Source organism: Panulirus ornatus, chromosome 66, assembly GCF_036320965.1.
Source record: "Panulirus ornatus isolate Po-2019 chromosome 66, ASM3632096v1, whole genome shotgun sequence".
In the NCBI taxonomy this organism is placed as follows: Eukaryota; Metazoa; Arthropoda; class Malacostraca; order Decapoda; family Palinuridae; genus Panulirus; species Panulirus ornatus.
Window position 1 is genome coordinate 16,449,692 of NC_092289.1, and position 17,056 is coordinate 16,466,747.

Consider the following 17,056-nt stretch of genomic DNA (forward strand, 5'->3'; position numbering starts at 1 on the left):
TCATAAAGGAACAGCGGAGGCTGTAGGTATGTGCGGGAGCGAGGGAGGGAGGGAGGGAACTCGCCGCCGCCCGCCGCCGCTGCTGCTGCTGCTGCTGCTGCTGCTCCTCCTCCTCCTCCTCCTCCTCCTCCTCCTCCTCCTCCTGGACAGCTGCCGGATTGTGAGTGGTCGCAGCTGCTTTTGTCTCCCTGTAGCTGCTTTCACCTCACACACTCGCCCCCTCCGTCTCCCTCCGTCTGCTCTGACCCGTCCCCTCCCACCCTCCATCGTCCTTGCCCGAGTCCCTTGTGTATCTTCTCGTTATCTTCTCTATTCCTGTTAAGTGTTTGAATATGTCTGTCTGTCTGTCTGTCTCCTTGCCTGCTCTCCTGCTGGGTGTGTGTGTGTGTGTGTGTGTGTGTGTGTGTGTGTGTGTGTGTGTTAGTGCCTGCTTGTATATATCTGTCATATGTGGCTTGGGTACCGCGCGCGCCCGCACCAGCCAACAGTAGCCAGGTGTATTTGTGGAAGGAAGGCAAGACGCCAGGCACTGCGATCCACCGTATATTATTTCCCTCCCTCCCTCCTTCACTTCCCATTCATTTCCTCCAATTTTTTTTAACCTTCATTCTTCTTTCATTTTTCCTCTGCTTTCATTTGACAGAAGTTTTCCCCTCGTATTTCCTTCTTCTCTTTACACTGCTTCGACACTTGGTCTCTCTCTCTCTCTCTCTCTCTCTCTCTCTCTCTCTCTCTCTCTCTCTCTCTCTCTCTCTCTCTCTCTCCTTCCATCCCCCTCTTTTGTCCTGTCGATCATCCACTCTCCTCCTGTCTTGCCATTTGTCCTCTCCTCTCCTTTTCCACACTCCCCATTCCCATGTTCTTTATCTTCCCCTCCCCTCCTCTTCCTCCTCCTCCTCCTCCAGAACGTTCGCTCTCCTGCCCTCGCACAGGGCTGGGGATTAATCCCTCATTATTCACCTTATACATTAAACCAGTGAATTCGATCCGGCAGTAGAAGAAGAATTTGTTTTTCTTGCGCTTCATTTGTTCGCCTATTTTCTGAACATCGCTCCAAGTAGATTCAAAAACGTCTGGTTTACTTTAGATGGAAGCCTCTCTCTCTCTCTCTCTCTCTCTCTCTCTCTCTCTCTCTCTCTCTCTCTCTCTCTCTCTCTCTCTCTCTCTCCTACGCTTGAGTGTCTCAGCCAACTGGTTGTTAGACTTCCTGAGTGTGTGTGTGTGTGTGTGTGTGTGTGTGTGTGTGTGTGTCCGCGCGCGAGCGCAAAATAGGTTTACGTACACACGTCATAATATTTGTGGTTCAGTGTGAACCTTGAAAGTTCCAGTGGGTGAGCTCTGTAGCGGCCGCTCGGCGCCCCACGGGGCACGGCCTGCCCTAGGGAGGCACGGAGATGGATGACCCACCCCCTCACTTGGCGGCGGGAGGTGCAGTTGGAGAAGACCGTGGTAAGCCAGCTGGAGAGCAAAGCCTCTTTCTGATCATGTGAATTTTTTTTTATCAGTATTTGCGTATGTATAGATAGATAGATAGATAGATAGATAGAGAGAGAGAGAGAGAGAGAGAGAGAGAGAGAGAGAGAGAGAGAGAGAGGGGTAAGAAAGGAAAGTGATCATGTATGTTGTAGACGCTGGCGAGGGAGTCATATTCCCATGCCGGCAAAGTGACCATAGTTTTTGCATAAGCTCGACAGAGAAGTACTCGTGTGTTGTCAGAGTCTCTCTCCCTCCCCCAGCCGGGCATAAAGGTATTATTATCTTATGTATTGAGTCTTGGGGTACAGCAGAGCATGTACGGAGGGCGGGGAGTACAGCAGCCGGCAGGGAGATGGTCGAGCTGATGCCTAGGAGCATGACCTAACCCTGTCAGCGCTGCTGAGGCCTTTTCAACCAAACCCCTGCCTGACACCATCTCCTTAGCCTAACTCCTGCCTGACGGCACGCCCTTCAGCTAAGCCCCTGCCTGACGGCACGCCCTTCAGCCAAGCCCCTGCCTGACGGCACGCCCTTCAGCCAAGCCCCTGCCTGACACGACGCCCCTTAGCCATCCCCTGCCTGACGCCACGCTCCTCAGCCAAACCGCTGCCTGACGCGACGCTCCTTAGCCTAACCCCTGCCTGACGCCACGCCCCTCAGCCATCCCCTGCCTGACGCGACGCCACTCAGCCATCCCCTGCCTGACGCCACGCCCCTCTTTCAGTGTATACAGTGGCGGGTCGCCTACCCTCGGCTGTATACACTCCCTGGCGCTCATCTCGAGGGCTTCCCCGGAGCCTAACTTGTCATGGCTTAAATAGCGCGGCGGCGGGAGGCGGCGGCGGCGCGGACAAAAGTGGACGGCGGGTGCACGTCCTCCAACTGTCTGGGGCTAGTTAATGCAAGGGCTGGTGCGGGGAGGCCAGCCCCCGAGCCACACTCTGGTGATCTACGTCTTCGAATATTTAAAAAAAAAAAAAAAGATGAATCATTTATTAGACCAGATATTCTAATGTGAAAATTAAACGGGTAATATGTTTAACGAAGACCTTGAGACCCAAGAGCGACCAGAGTCGAGACACAAGAACGACCAGAGTCCCGATTAAAATCGAATTACGTCATGGGGTTTTAAGCGCCCGTCGGATTGGCCGCCAAGCCGTCGCCAACAGACAGTAGCTGTCGCTGCAGCTGCAAGCACCCGAGTTTTCCCCCCTTCAGGTTTGCCTGGGTCGCGATGTATGTTTGTACGTTTGGTCGAGGTCGTGGGGTCGTGTTACCCTGCCTGACCCGTCCGTCGTCACCACACCCCGCGACAAGTGACGGGCGTCGGTCTCGGGAGGGCAGTGCGTGGGGGAGGTGGAGCAGCTTGCTAGCTGGTTGGCTGGCTGGCTGTCGGGCGGGCTGGTTGGCTGGAGCACCCAACAACACCACACACCCTCCTTCAGGCGTAATGGTTCTCCAGCCAGACCTCCACACACACACACACACACACACACCCACATATAAACAAACGAGCCAAACACGAGAGCCCGCTGGAGGAAAACACTTCAGTACTGGAGAGGAGGATGGGCGTGCTGGGATGACGAGTTGGCCAGCTCACCCTACTGCACCGAAGGGAAACAACAACGGATGGGGGAGTCGAGGAACATTACCTGAATAAACCTCGCCGACCGTAGTACGAGTCTTCAAAAAATGCATTAGCGTCTTCGCCCTTTCGAAATTGTAGTCTCGATGCCTACTCGCGTGTTTGTTGATAAAGATACTCCTCATGTCTGCAGCTGATTTCAGTTATTTAACTACATTAGATGAAGGGTTTACTGTGCTGGAGGTAATGAGGCCAACTTGTCTCATTATCCTCCAAAACCTTAATGATATACAGAGTTAATCTGATTTCCATTTATCTTAACGAACCATTCGCCTTATACCAGACATCTATACAGTCTGGCAGAGAAGCATTGGATAAACTTAAGTTTTGACAGGAAAGTTTAAGTGACAGTCTGGCAGAGAAGCATTGGATAAACTTAAGTTTTGACAGGAAAGTTTAAGTGACAGTCTGGCAGAGAAGCATTGGATAAACTTAAGTTTTGACAGGAAACTTTAAGTGATCCAAGGCTATGACATAAAGACACTCGAACTGAAGGAAGTGAGAATGAGGCAAAGCAAGTCGCTGTTTCCCTCCCAACAAAGGGAATGACAGACCAACGCGAGCTTGTACAGAAACAAAATCATGTAAATGCTCTCAGGAACAGAGTTGGCGACTGACTACCTCGCCTTCAGGCCACGACCGACGTTATCTGATCCTCTGTAGTTAAGGATGTTTACCGTCATTTGTCACTTTACTTATACATTTTGCTTCTGTGGTCTTCGTGCACTTGAGCTCTTGCGATCCTGACGATGTCCTGCCATCACGGACACCGTCGATAGGATCCAGTAGTCTACTGCTGGTGTTCGCGTGTCGGTGCATTGTGAAGAAGGATGGGATCCTGGGCATGAGAGAGGGTTCCGATCACATACATAGTTGTCCCGTGCGCCGTTGGAATACTGTCAACACAATAGACTTCAGCGGAACGAAACGCCTCAAGATCCCAGTGGTTCACTCCGTTTAGGAAATCAGTTTTTCTCTCCGTGTTAATATGAAGGTTATTATAAGACACCAGTTATTGTGGCCGCGAATGAGTCGTCAGTGGGTATTGATATCATCAGTAGGGAGGTCACAGGGCAGTCAGCTACCCATACTATTGTACGTACTGTTAACCACCTCGGACACAGTGGCACATGCCTTAAAGCAAGGCTTATAACAACCCTTAAGTGTGATGGCCTCGACTTTGGCTTGGCCCTTAGTGGTTAGGTGGAGGTCAAGGCCATCAAGTTAAATGCCCAGATCACAGCATTCCCCCACATGAAAGTGTATATATATATATATTATATATATATATATATATATACTTTTACTTGGTCGCTAGTCTCCCCCATTAGCGAGGTAGCGCAAGGAAACAGACGAAAGAATGGCCCAACCCACCCACATACACAATGTATATACATACGCGTCCACACACGTACACACACACACACACACACACATATATATATCGTGAAGAGGTATTATTCAGCATGAATCTGTTGTTGCCCTCCAGCGAAGGATTAGGCTGGCCGTGTGTCGGGATAAAGTCCTACGTCCTTCTCTGTCTATCCTCTCTCCTCTCTCTCTCCCTCCACCCGTCAACACCACCCAAGTTGTATACTACAACTCCTCTGACCGACCCACATGCACCGCCGCTAAGTGCGGTGGTTTGTCTCTGGGTCTGGCCAACACCAACAACAGTAGGTTCCAAGACCGTAGCATCAGAGCTGGAGCACGTATGGGGCCATGATGTGCAACGCGCTATCATTGCCTGCCACCTTCGCAACGCCTCGTTCCTAGGTCCTCCCTCTGTGTTGGGGCCATGATGTGCAACGCGCTATCATTGCCTGCCACCTTCACAACGCCTCGTTCCTAGGTCCTCCCTCTGTGTTGGGGCCATGATGTGCAACGCGCTATCATTGCCTGCCCACCTTCACAACGCTTCGTTCCTAGGTCCTCCCTCTGTGTTGGGGCCATGATGTGCAACGCGCTATCATTGCCTGCCCACCATTGCAACGCCTCGTTCCTAGGTCCTCCCTGTGTGTTGGGGCCATGATGTGCAACGGCGCTATCATTGCCTGCCCACCTTCACAACGCCTCGTTCCTAGGTCCTCCCTCTGTGTGTTCATTTTCGCTCTGAGTCACTGTAAGAGTTTTTGTGTTTATTCATAAAGTGAAGCGCTCCGTAGAAGTAAGGTTTTACTCGTTTGGCAGTGACTCTAGGGGCAAATGGTAGTGACTACACCAAGTGTCGGTGGCTCGACCAGACTGTGAGTGACTCTCGACCAAAGTGTTGGTGACTCTCGACCAAAGTGTGAGTGACTCTCGACCAAAGTGTGAGTGACACTGACCAAAGTGTGGGTGACTCTTGACCAGAGTGTGAGTGACTCTCGACCAATGTGTGGGTGACTCTCGACCAAAGGTGTGAGTGACTCTCGACCAAAGTGTGGGTGACCCTCGTCCAAAGTGTGGGTGACTCTTGACCAGAGTGTTGGTGACTCTCGACCAAAGTGTCGGGTGACGCTCGACCAGGCGGCAGCGACTCGAGACCAAGTGTCTATGTACACCACGACTCGCAGTGATAACATACAGATAAGTCTAGTGATAACACTGCTCCTCTCTCAGTCACAGGTCCCCCTCATGTTATCATGAAGATTGCCCGGATCTTGCCGAACATAAATAAACCAGCGGGTTCTTTCCAGACAAGAGAACCAGCTTTTTTTCCTCCCCTTCCATATGACAGCGAAGAACATTTTCCAGACAACAGAACCAACTTTTTTTTCCACCCTTCCATATAACAGCGAAGAACATTTTCATTGCATCGAGTCAAGTCAGTATTGAGACATGTATGACATGCATTGTGACAGAGGCGTGAACATTGCCGTGATAGTAATGTCTGAAGTTCATTTTTTTATTTTTGAATAATGGAACATTAATCGTGGTTAATATACTGAAACCTGGCTCGTTGAACACGTTGAACCTCAATAGAAGATAGGAAAGGAATCGAACACGTTGATGTGCCATGTCTCACTCGTCTTATATATTTTTTTTTCTTGCGCATTTAGTGACGCACTTGGTGACGCACATCGGGGTGTTACTTGTTAAGAGGAGGAGGGGGTGCCGTGTGTTGGCATATATTAAGAAGATTAGTTTAAAAAGGTGTTTGAGGTGTAGGTGTTGACACTGAACACTGCACACCAGTCGTTTTTTTCTAACTGTAAGTTTAAAAATACGTCATGTACGCCATGCTCTCACACTGGCAGGGGTACAGCGGGGCTCAGTGTGTGGAGGAGGAGGAGGAGAAGAGCAGGTCATGCTGCGTGAGAGAGAGAGAGAGAGAGAGAGAGAGAGAGAGAGAGAGAGAGAGTGCGCGTTAATGGGATGGCCTTGATCAGGGCCTCAGCTGCCCGTGCCGTCACAGCTAACATAAGACAAAAATATAAAATAGATTACGTTGCACGTAGCCAAGTATCGAGAGGCCGCCCTTGGTTTGGGCGTAACATAAGGCAGATGGCCACCATCTGGCGGGGCCAGCGACCTGCCATATTGGCCCTGCACTGACCCACACTCCCACTGTTGCCTGTGTGACCTGTTGTATTACCCTGTGTGTGTGTGTGTGTGTGTGTGTGTGTGTGTGTGTGTGTGAGGGTTCTCACTGGGGATGGAGACTGTCGGGTTACATTTTATTTCCCCCCCTTTTTTTTTCCTTCTTATTTTCGTTTATTTGTTTTGTGTTGAGTCAGTACCGGAGTGGGTATAGGGGGGGGAGCGTCCCTCGCCTGCTGGCGTGAGGGATGTCTGTCTGTGTGATCCGATATGTGCAAAAAAAAAAGAAATTGCTCCCTCTCTCGCTCCTCACTGATATTTTTGGGTTGGTATTTGCCCTAATGAGGGGGACCTCTACGAGGTGGCGGGAGTCTGCTGTCTTTGTGTGTGTGTGTGTGTGTGTGTGTGTTTATTTAGCGTTCTTTTTTTTTGAGGTATTTTGTGGATCGTGTTTAGCGCGGGGTCCTCATCCTTATGTCTCTGATCCACTTTATTTTTTGTGTGTGTGCGATGAGCGAGCCGTGTAGAAACGCGAACGCGGGTGGTAAGAGGCGGACGGTGTGAGGGGCGCGCGATCTGTCTCCAGCAGGTGTGAGGGTCGAGGGGGTGTGAGGCTGGTCGTGTGATGGTGTGTGGTACAGCCAGGGTCGTCTGGCCGCGGGAGGAGGTGGGTGAGGATGGAGGAGTGGTAGTGCCTCTACCACTCTCCTGCTTGGGTGAGCGCGCCCCCAGATGGTACGACGCGACCTTCGCCGCGCCGCCGCAGATGGAGCACTTCGCCTTCGCTGCACCAGATGGAACACATCGCACGCGCCGCCACCAAGCCTGGCCTCCCTCATCAAAAAGTTCGCTCGGTCGAAGACGTGTATTATACGGAAGACATGAAGTCTTCTGCACCTGTGTGATCACGATTTCTTCTCGTCTTTTTCTTCTTCCTTTCGGGTCAACTTGAGGACCAACAGCTCCCCCAGGTGTGTGCGCTGCCGTAACTCCGTAATGGGCTTAGATTCCATGAGCAGGACGACACGACGTATGACCCCTTGGTGGGGGGGTATGGTGGCGTCTGACCTGTAACCTGAATGTAAGGCTTCATTCAGGTCAAGAGGTCTTGCCATCGTACCCAAGGGTCATGCTCAAAGAGGGTAAGGGTGTACTGGTATATTTTTTCCTCTTCTTCTTCAAGAGAGGGAAGTGAAAAACTCGAGATAGCTTGACCGGCAGCGGCCTTTGTCGTCCCAGATCGGATCTCGCGTTGGTGCTGGGGGTGTAGCAGACTTCCTCCACCGAAATAGCCGGAGGGGTTTCAGTCGCTCGGGAATTGATGAGAAATTCTATAAGAGGGTCTAGTCTGTCTCACCACACAGGCACCTGTCTCGCTCCGTCTACCCGCCAGGGGGTAAACAACACCATAGGACGTGTGTAGCTGGGGCGCGCTGAGGATGGGGCGGGGTCGCTCTGGTGAGGGATGAGCCTTTGGACACAGACCTGATGTTTATAGTTCTTTTTACTTCCTCGGCAGGAGATCTCCCGGGGGGAGAGATGGTGGTGTATCCGCCACAGGGCTCAGTCGGTGGCTAGAGGAGGTGTGTGTGTGTGTGTGTGTGTGTGTGTGCAGCATCAGAGTAGGGTAGTGCCAAATGCATACTACTGACCCACATCTCATGATTCGCGAGAGGAAAATTAAGTCAAAGATGAACTCTCTGCCTTCTCGTGTCTTTCCTCAGTGGCTGTGACCCGTCGCATTGTAAAATGACAGGGCGTTCACATCCTTCAACATTCGTAGATACTTTCCCTTGTCTCTCTGGTTTTCCTCTCCTCTCTCATAATCCTCTCTCTATATCAGTCTAAAGCCCTGGCTCTGGATGTGAATTTTTGTCCGTGACTGAAGCCTCCAACGTAGAAGAAAAAAAAAAGTTGGTGAAATGCGTAGGTTAATCACACTGTTAGGGTTAGGACAAGGTAGAGTATGGGTTAATCACACTGTTAGGGTCAGGACAAGGTAGAGTATGGGTTAATCACACTGTTAGGGTCAGGACAAGGTAGAGTATGGGTTAATCACACTTGTTTGGGTCAGGACAAGGTAGAGTATGGGTTAATCACACTGTTAGGGTCAGGAGAAGGTAGAGTATGGGTTAATCACACTTGTTTGGGTCAGGACAAGGTAGAGTATGGGTTAATCACACTGTTAGGGTCAGGACAAGGTAGAGTATGGCTGGGTATACAATATCTTACGTATATTTTGGTTTTGACGTCTCCTTAGCTTTCAATCTGTCTGCTTCACCTCCATTTTCTTGGCCCTGATGTCTTCTTGGCCGACTTCTTGACCCACATTCGCGTGACTTTGACCCTTGTGCTTGCTGGGTTTATTTCCTCCACCGCGCCTTTTTTTGTTCACCCGGCTCGTCTCGTTTCCTCCGTGCCTTGCTCGCTGGGCTTGATTTCATTCCAGCTGTTCGTTGACCACATGCGAGGTGTTTCATTCCCTGAGCTTTTTGTGTGTCTCTCTGTCCTGGCCATGTCCCAGGCACCTGGCTCGTTCCATTCCCTCCGTGTCTTGTTCACTTGGGCTTGTTTCGTACGTGCATGCTTCGTTCACGCGACCTCTGTTCCATTCCCTCCTCCATGTCTTGTTCACTTGTTTCGTACCTGCATGCCTCGTTCACGCGACCTCTGTTCCATTCCCTCCTCCATGTCTTGTTCACTTGTTTCGTACCTGCATGCCTCGTTCACGCGACCTCTGTTCCATTCCGTCCTCCATGCCATGTCCAACCACGTACCCATATGGACATGGGTGACCCCGTGTGCTGGTCATTGATGACACAGTGTCCAGACCAGGTTCTGACCTGCTTCACTCCGGAGGGGGAGGAGGATGTCAGCGCATATGTCTACCAAAAACCTGACGGAAAGAGGATGAATAGCAGAAAGAAATATGCAAATATAAATGTGTTTTGACCGTTGAAAGATGTCCTATATTAACACCAGTGTTGTCTGGTGGGCAATTCGAAGCGCAGTCACTTTGCCAAAACATGACGACGTGAGTGTCGTTCATTTATTTTTTCTTCTTCTGTTTTTATTTTCACGTGGACCAGGGGGAGATTTTGGGCACGTGTCAGCTGTAGCTATGATTCGCGCGCCAAAAGCAGCGCGCATGCGCACGCGCGCGCGCGACCCTCCCACGACTTTCCTTTTGACTGACGCATTTTTAGAGTCTTTCTTTTGAGGGGGAAAGACGCTCTTGGTGCTTCCTGTGCCGTGTGTGTGTGTGTGTGTGTGTGTGTGTGTGTAAAAGCACAGCCTATGTGTGTGTATGTGTGTGTGTGTGTTGTGTGTGTGTGTGTGTGTGGCCTGGCCTGGTCGCCCCCGCCCCACCTCAATTAACGTCACCACACTGGTAATTAATGACCTGGCTCGGGGGGGTTGGAGGAGGCATGTGTGTGTGTGTGTGTGTGTGTGTGTGTGTGCCGGGCCATTGCTGATTCATGGCCGTGTTTAAGGCCACACTGTTGATTCAGTGCCTCGTGTATGTGTGTGTGTACACAGATATTCACCCTGGCGCGAGTCGATATTCACTCATGAGTACTGTTCGTGTAGGCTGTACCTGGCTAGGCTGTACCCGGCGGCGTGTACTATGTGTACTGCCTCCGGGGCACGGATTCGTAGTGAGGCTTTCGTGTGGTGTGAGTATTCTGGTCTTACTCATCAGGAGCGAGCGGGGTCTTGAAGTGTGGTGTGAGTCTTCTGGTCTTACTCATCATCACCCAGTAGGTCCTGAGTGAGGTATGAGTATTCTGGTCTTACTCATCATCACCCAGTTGGTCCTGAGTGAGGTATGAGTCTTCTGGTCTTACTCATCATCACCCAGTTGGTCCTGAGTGAGGTGTGAGTCTTCTGGTCTTACTCATCATCACCCAGCAGGTCCTGAGTGAGGTATGAGTCTTCTGGTCTCACTCATCATCATCCAGTTGGTCCTGAGTGAGGTATGAGTATTCTGGTCTTACTCATCATCACCCAGTTGGTCCTGAGTGAGGTATGAGTCTTCTGGTCTTACTCATCATCATACAGTTGGTCCTGAGTGAGGTATGAGTCTTCTGGTCTTACTCATCATCACCCAGTTGGTCCTGAGTGAGGTATGAGTATTCTGGTCTTACTCATCATCATACAGTTGGTCCTGAGTGAGGTATGAGTATTCTGGTCTTACTCATCATCATACAGTTGGTCCTGAGTGAGGTATGAGTATTCTGGTCTTACTCATCATCACCCAGTAGGTCCTGAGTGAGGTATGAGTCTTCTGGTCTTACTCATCATCACCCAGTAGGTCCTGAGTGAGGTATGAGTATTCTGGTCTTACTCATCATCATACAGTTGGTCCTGAGTGAGGTATGAGTCTTCTGGTCATACTCATCATCATACAGTAGGTCCTGAGTGAGGTATGAGTCTTCTGGTCTTACTCATCATCACCCAGTTGGTCCTGAGTGTTGAGTACGTCATTGGCTGTGAAAAGCAGGACAGCCTCTTAATACATTCGTCCCGTCATATGAAAAGAAAAAAATTGATATAAATATATTATTGATACTACTTTTACTGTGATAATGATGATAATAATGATAATGATAATAATAACAATAATAATAAGTATGATAATGAAAATAATAATGATACTGATGATAATAAAAATGATAATGATAATGATGATAGTAATAATAATAATATTTTTTTTTTTTTTTTTTTTTTTTTTTTTTTTTTTTATACTTTGTCGCTGTCTCCCGCGTTTGCGAGGTAGCGCAAGGAAACAGACGAAAGAAATGGCCCAACCCCCCCCCCCATACACATGTACATACATATTATTATTATTATTATTAGTAGTAGTAGTAGTAGTATTAGTATTATTATTATTATTATTGATATTATTATTTATTACGTTTCTTGCTTTATTTATATCAAAATTGCTGTGCATGTAGTGAAGTGGTTGGAGAGAGGTTTTGCAACCGTAATATATCAGTATTACGTGTACTGGAAACATCTCCTCACTGGAAACAGGCGACCAGTCTATTGAAGAAGTGCTGGGTTAGCGGAGCCTGAGCGCGGAGGAGGAGAGAAGAAAGAAAAAGAGTAATAATGACACTCCAAAGTGCTTTTACAGCCTGGTATGGCCTGGCTAGGGTATCGCCAAGTACCCCCCGTGAGTCACGGACGGAGGTAGAAAGAGAGAGAGGGGAGTAAGTGAGGCTCGACACGCTGGTGGAGAGAAGTCCTTATTAGTGAGGCTGGCGCCTCTGCAGACCCCAGCGGCGCCCAACACACACACACACACACGCCTTAACTCGCCCTAGATGTAAGTCTTGTAGCATTGCGTGTCATGATAGTTCTTCTGGATCGTGTATTAGTGTGGGTTTATGCTCCGTTTCGTCGTTGCTTGAGTATAAGAAAAAAAAAAAAGAATTCAGGAAGTGCTCAGGTGTAGGCTGTGTCCGTGAGGTCTCCTGTCACAGTTGTATAACCCCCAGGGAGATAGTATACTTCCTCGCTGACGTGAACTCCAGGGTTACGAGGACGAGGCTTCCTCAGTACGATTCAGCTTTTTGCTGTACAGGTTGCTTGGCCTGTGACCCAGCCCCACCGCTCCCTCTTCCCCTCCCATTAAAGCCAGGTCAAAGGGCCTATGTGTGATAGCCAAAGGTCGTCCAGCCCCGTCATTAAAGCCCAAGTCAAAGGCCTGTCTGTGGTAGCCAAGGGTCGTGCTGTAGTGAACTGTGTTATCTTGCTCGTCGTGCTCAAGGGTCGTCCCGTCTTGTTCGGGAGGATTTAGATCCGCCTCGTAGTGTGTGTGTGTGTGTGTGTGGGTGTGTGTGGTTTGAGGAAAGACTGGTGGAGAGCAGCTGTTTCGTGGAGGCTTCTCTCCATCCTCTGTCAAGGTCAGGAAGACGACCTATGGCACAGCAAGGAAGGACGTCCAGGTGAACAGGTCCCTCATAGATGATGTCTAGAGGAAGGACGTCCAGGTGAACAGGTCCCTCGTAGATGATGTCGAGAGGGAGGACGTCCAGGTGAACAGGGCCCTCATAGATGATGTCGAGAGGAAGGACGTCTAGGTGAACAGGGCCCTTGTAGACGATGTCAACAGGAAGGACGTCCAGGTGAACAGGCCTCTCATAGATGATGTCGAGAGGAAGGACGTCTAGGTGAACAGGTCCCTCATAGATGATGTCGAGAGGGAGGACGTCCAGGTGAACAGGTCCCTCATAGGTGATGTCAGCAGGAAGGACGTCCAGGTGAACAGGTCCCTTGTAGATGAAGTCGTGAGGAAGGACGTCCAGGTGAACAGGCCCCTCATAGATGATGTCAGCGCGGTGTTTGCTCGTCACACCGACTCCTGGTGACGTGTCCGGTGATCATGTCTGGCATTTGTACACAGCGCCGTTAGCGCTGTCAGGGCAAAGTGGTGTTAACATAGTTAGAATATCGTAATTACTCCCGCGGCTCTCGCTGAGCACGGTCTGTTGCCAGCGGGGGTGTGTGTGGAGGTTTATGGGTCGGGTCTGGTGGCGGCGCTGTGGCCTCCTCCTCCTCCACTCCTCACGTACGGTGCGGGATGGCTTGGGGAGGATTTGTACGAGGTTGAGATTACTCCGCCGACAGCTGATCGATTGTTGTTGTGCTAAAGGGAGATCCCAGCTTAACCCCTTAGCTTAAGCACAGCCCTAACGTGAGGTTAGGTTAGCTGAGGTTAAGAGTGAGTCCAATTTGGCGAAGCTGTGGTCGATCGATGGCGTGCATTTGTCGGAGGTGGACCATGTGTCGTAAAAGGACTAGTTTTTCGATTCCTCAACATTACGCGGAGGAACGTTCGATGTTTGTTGTTCATTAGCTGCGTGTGAGATGTGTGTGTGTGTGTGTGTGTGTGTGTGTGTGTGTGTGTGTGTACGGAGGAAGAGGAGGGGGTGAGGGGATGTGTGGGTCGATATTCTGGTATTAACAGTGGGATGGCTCCCTGGCCTTCGTCAGATACAGTGGGTAGGTGACTGGCTCCCTGGCCTTCGTCAGAGCCAGCAGGGTGGCTCCCTGGCCTTCGTCAGTTGGGTGGCTCCCTGGCCTTCGTCAGAGCCAGCAGGATGGCTCCCTGGCCTTCGTCAGAGCCAGCAGGGTGGCTCCCTGGCCTTCGTCAGAGCCAAGCGGATGGATGGCTCCCTGGCCTTCGTCAGAGCCAACGGGTGGATGGCTCCCTGGCCTTCGTCAGAGGACCCCTCACGCCCAACCTCGACACCCGCCGTGCTGGCCGGCGGGGTCCCGGCTCACCACAACCAATTCAGCCCGTCTTAAGGAGGTTAAGATTGGATCTTTGAGGCTTCTGGTTGGTGAGGATATCAAGGCATTTAATTAGAGAGGGGGTTTCTCGGTACCTTCGGGGGCGCCCGCTGCCCTTGGAGAGAGAGCAGAGCTGCGACGGTGCTCAACAAGTGGACTGGTAGAGTCAGAACGCTGAGGCTCATCAGAGGAGTTTACAGGCATGGGTAAGATGAGGAAACGCCAGGGTAAGAGACGAGGTGGTAAATGTTGCAGCTGTATTCAGAAATGACTGAGAAGAAGCTTCAGGTGGTATGTATGGCCACGTATGAGAAGTGAATGACTGAAAGGGAAGCTTCAGGTGGTATGTATGGCCACGTATTCAGAAATGACTGAAAGGAAGCTTCAGGTGGTATGTATGGCCACGTATGCAGAGTAAATGACTGAAAGGGAAGCTTCAGGTGGTATGTATGGCCACGTATGAAGAGTGAATGACTGAAAGGAAGCTTCAGGTGGTATGTATGGCCACGTATGAAGAGTGAATGACTGAAAGGAAGCTTCAGGTGGTATGTATGGCCACGTATGAAGAGTATATGACTGAAAGGGAGCTTCAGGTGGTATGTATGGCCACGTATGAAGAGTGAGGGGGGACGAGGATATGCCATGGAGCGTTTTGAACTGGATCCCCAGAGGGCAGACGAGCAGCAGGACGGCTTAGAATGAGAGGGAGTTAGGGGCATCGAGAGCTGGCCGGAAAGAAGACCGGGAGACACTGGAAGATGGTGTAGAAAACAGAGAGGACGAGGACAGAAGAGGAAGACGGGACAGGAGAGGAGGACAGGACAGGAGAAGAGAACGAAGACAGGAGAGAAGACGAGACAGGAGAGGAAGACGGGACAGGAGAGGAGGACGAAGACAGGAGAGGAGGACGAGACAGGAGAGGAAGACAGGACAGGAGAGGAGTACGAAGACAGGACAGGAGGATGAGACAGAAGAGGAAGACGGGACAGGACAGGAGAAGAGAACGAGGACAGGACAGGAGGACGAGACAGGAGAGGAAGACGGGACAGGAGAAGAGAACGAAGACAGGAGAGGAGGACGAGACAGGAGAGGAAGACAGGACAGGAGAAGATTGATCAAGAGTCTAGCGACTCCCTGGGGTCATCCGGGCTTCTGGTGAGAGAGAGAGAGAGAGAGAGAGAGAGAGAGAGAGAGAGAGAGAGAGAGAGAGAGAGAGAGAGAGAGAGAGAGAGAGTGGGATGTCTCGCCTCCCGCTGGAGGAGTTTAAGGCGGGTTGTCAGAGGTTTGATGCATAAGGCTTATCGTATATTGGTGACGAGCGGCGGTGAGGGGTTGGGGAAGGTGCCGAGAGCTTTTGATTGGGCCAGAACCTGTCAGTCTGTCCGCCTCTGGTGTCCCACAGTCGCACAATATGATCCAGTTAAATGACGTTTCTTTAGCATATTCAAATGAGCTCATCCGCTTTGGCATGCTTGAGTAAAAGCTGCGTAATGGTCGTCGAACCTTCTTCTTCTTCTTGTGAGGGGCATGCGCCACAGCACTTGATAACGAGCATGAAAATAGATTTTGTAGTTTTTTGTGTGTGTGTGTGTGTCTATTTCACAGTGCGTGGTCGTCCCTGGGCAGGATATATCTATTGTGCGGGCGGTAGTATCGTCAGCTGATAACGAAGGACGCGACCTTCAAGCGGAAATGAAGCTGTATGTTGGGGGGAAGGGGGCGCGTGCACGTCGAGGGGGAGGGGGGCGTGTGTACGTCGAGGGGGAAGGGGGCGCGTGCACGTCGAGGGGGAAGGGGCGCGTGCACTTCGAGGGGGAAGGGGGTGCGTGCACGTCGAGGGGGAAGGGGGCGCGTGAAAGTCGAGGGGGAAGGGGGCGCGTGCACGTCGAGGGGGAAGGGGGCGTGTGCACGTCGAGGGAGGAGGGGGGCGCGTACACGTCGAGGGAGGAGAGGGGCGCGTGCTTGACGGATGTGGCTACTACGTCGATGGAATTCCCTGACCTGAAATCAAGAATAATCTTTGTGTTTATGTTTCATAAAAGCTGTCGGACTTTACTGAAGATAATACGGAAATTATGGTCATTCTTTGAGATGTACGTCCTTTGTTTTAAGCTCATCACTATAGAAAACCAATGTGCTGTGTTATGCATCACCTGAGATACGTGTGTTACTTTGATGTGAGTCTGTAGTACATCACCTGAGATACGTGTGTTACTTTGATGTGAGTCTGTAGTACATCACCTGAGATACGTGTGTTACTTTGATGTGAGTCTGTAGTACATCACCTGTGATACGTGTGTTACTTTGATGTGAGTCTGTAGTACATCACCTGAGATACGTGTGTTACTTTGATGTGAGTCTGTAGTACATCACCTGAGATACGTGTGTTACTTTGATGTGAGTCTGTAGTGGGGGAGTAACAACACCCTCCCTGTGTAGAAGTCTTAGAGGCATGTGTAGATTAAGAGCACACGTTGTCCTGTCGACCACTTCGCTCCCCCATAGTGTCCTGTCACAGTTAGGGATATAGGAGCTGTTTACTTATGGGTCCTGTCTCTGTTAGGGATATAGGAGCTGTTTACTTATGGGTCCTGTCACTGTTAGGGATATAGGAGCTGTTTACTTATGGGTCCTGTCACTGTTAGGGATATAGGAGCTGTTTACTTATGGGTCCTGTCACTGTTAGGGATATAGGAACTGTTTACTTATGGGTCCTGTCACTGTTAAGGCTATACGAACTGTTTACTTATGTGTCCTGAGATGTAAGAACTGTTTACTTATAAAGTGTCACTGATAGTGTAAGTGATATAGGAACTGTTTACTTATAGTGTCACTGACAATGTAAGGGTAAGAAATGTTTACATGTGTGTCCTGAGAATGTGAGAAACTTGTAAACCCTTGAATGTGTTGGCGTGTGTCAGTGGTTGACGCCCGAGCAGTGCCCACAAGGTGTAGTTGAATTGTTCATATGTCACCGTAGGTGATTACGCACACAGAGGTACACCTTAGTGTACATGGAGTGGCGTGTGTGTGTGTGTGTGTGTGTGAGAACTACACTCTTAGTGTACATGGGTTGGCGTGTGTGTGTGTGTGTGAGAACTACACTCTTAG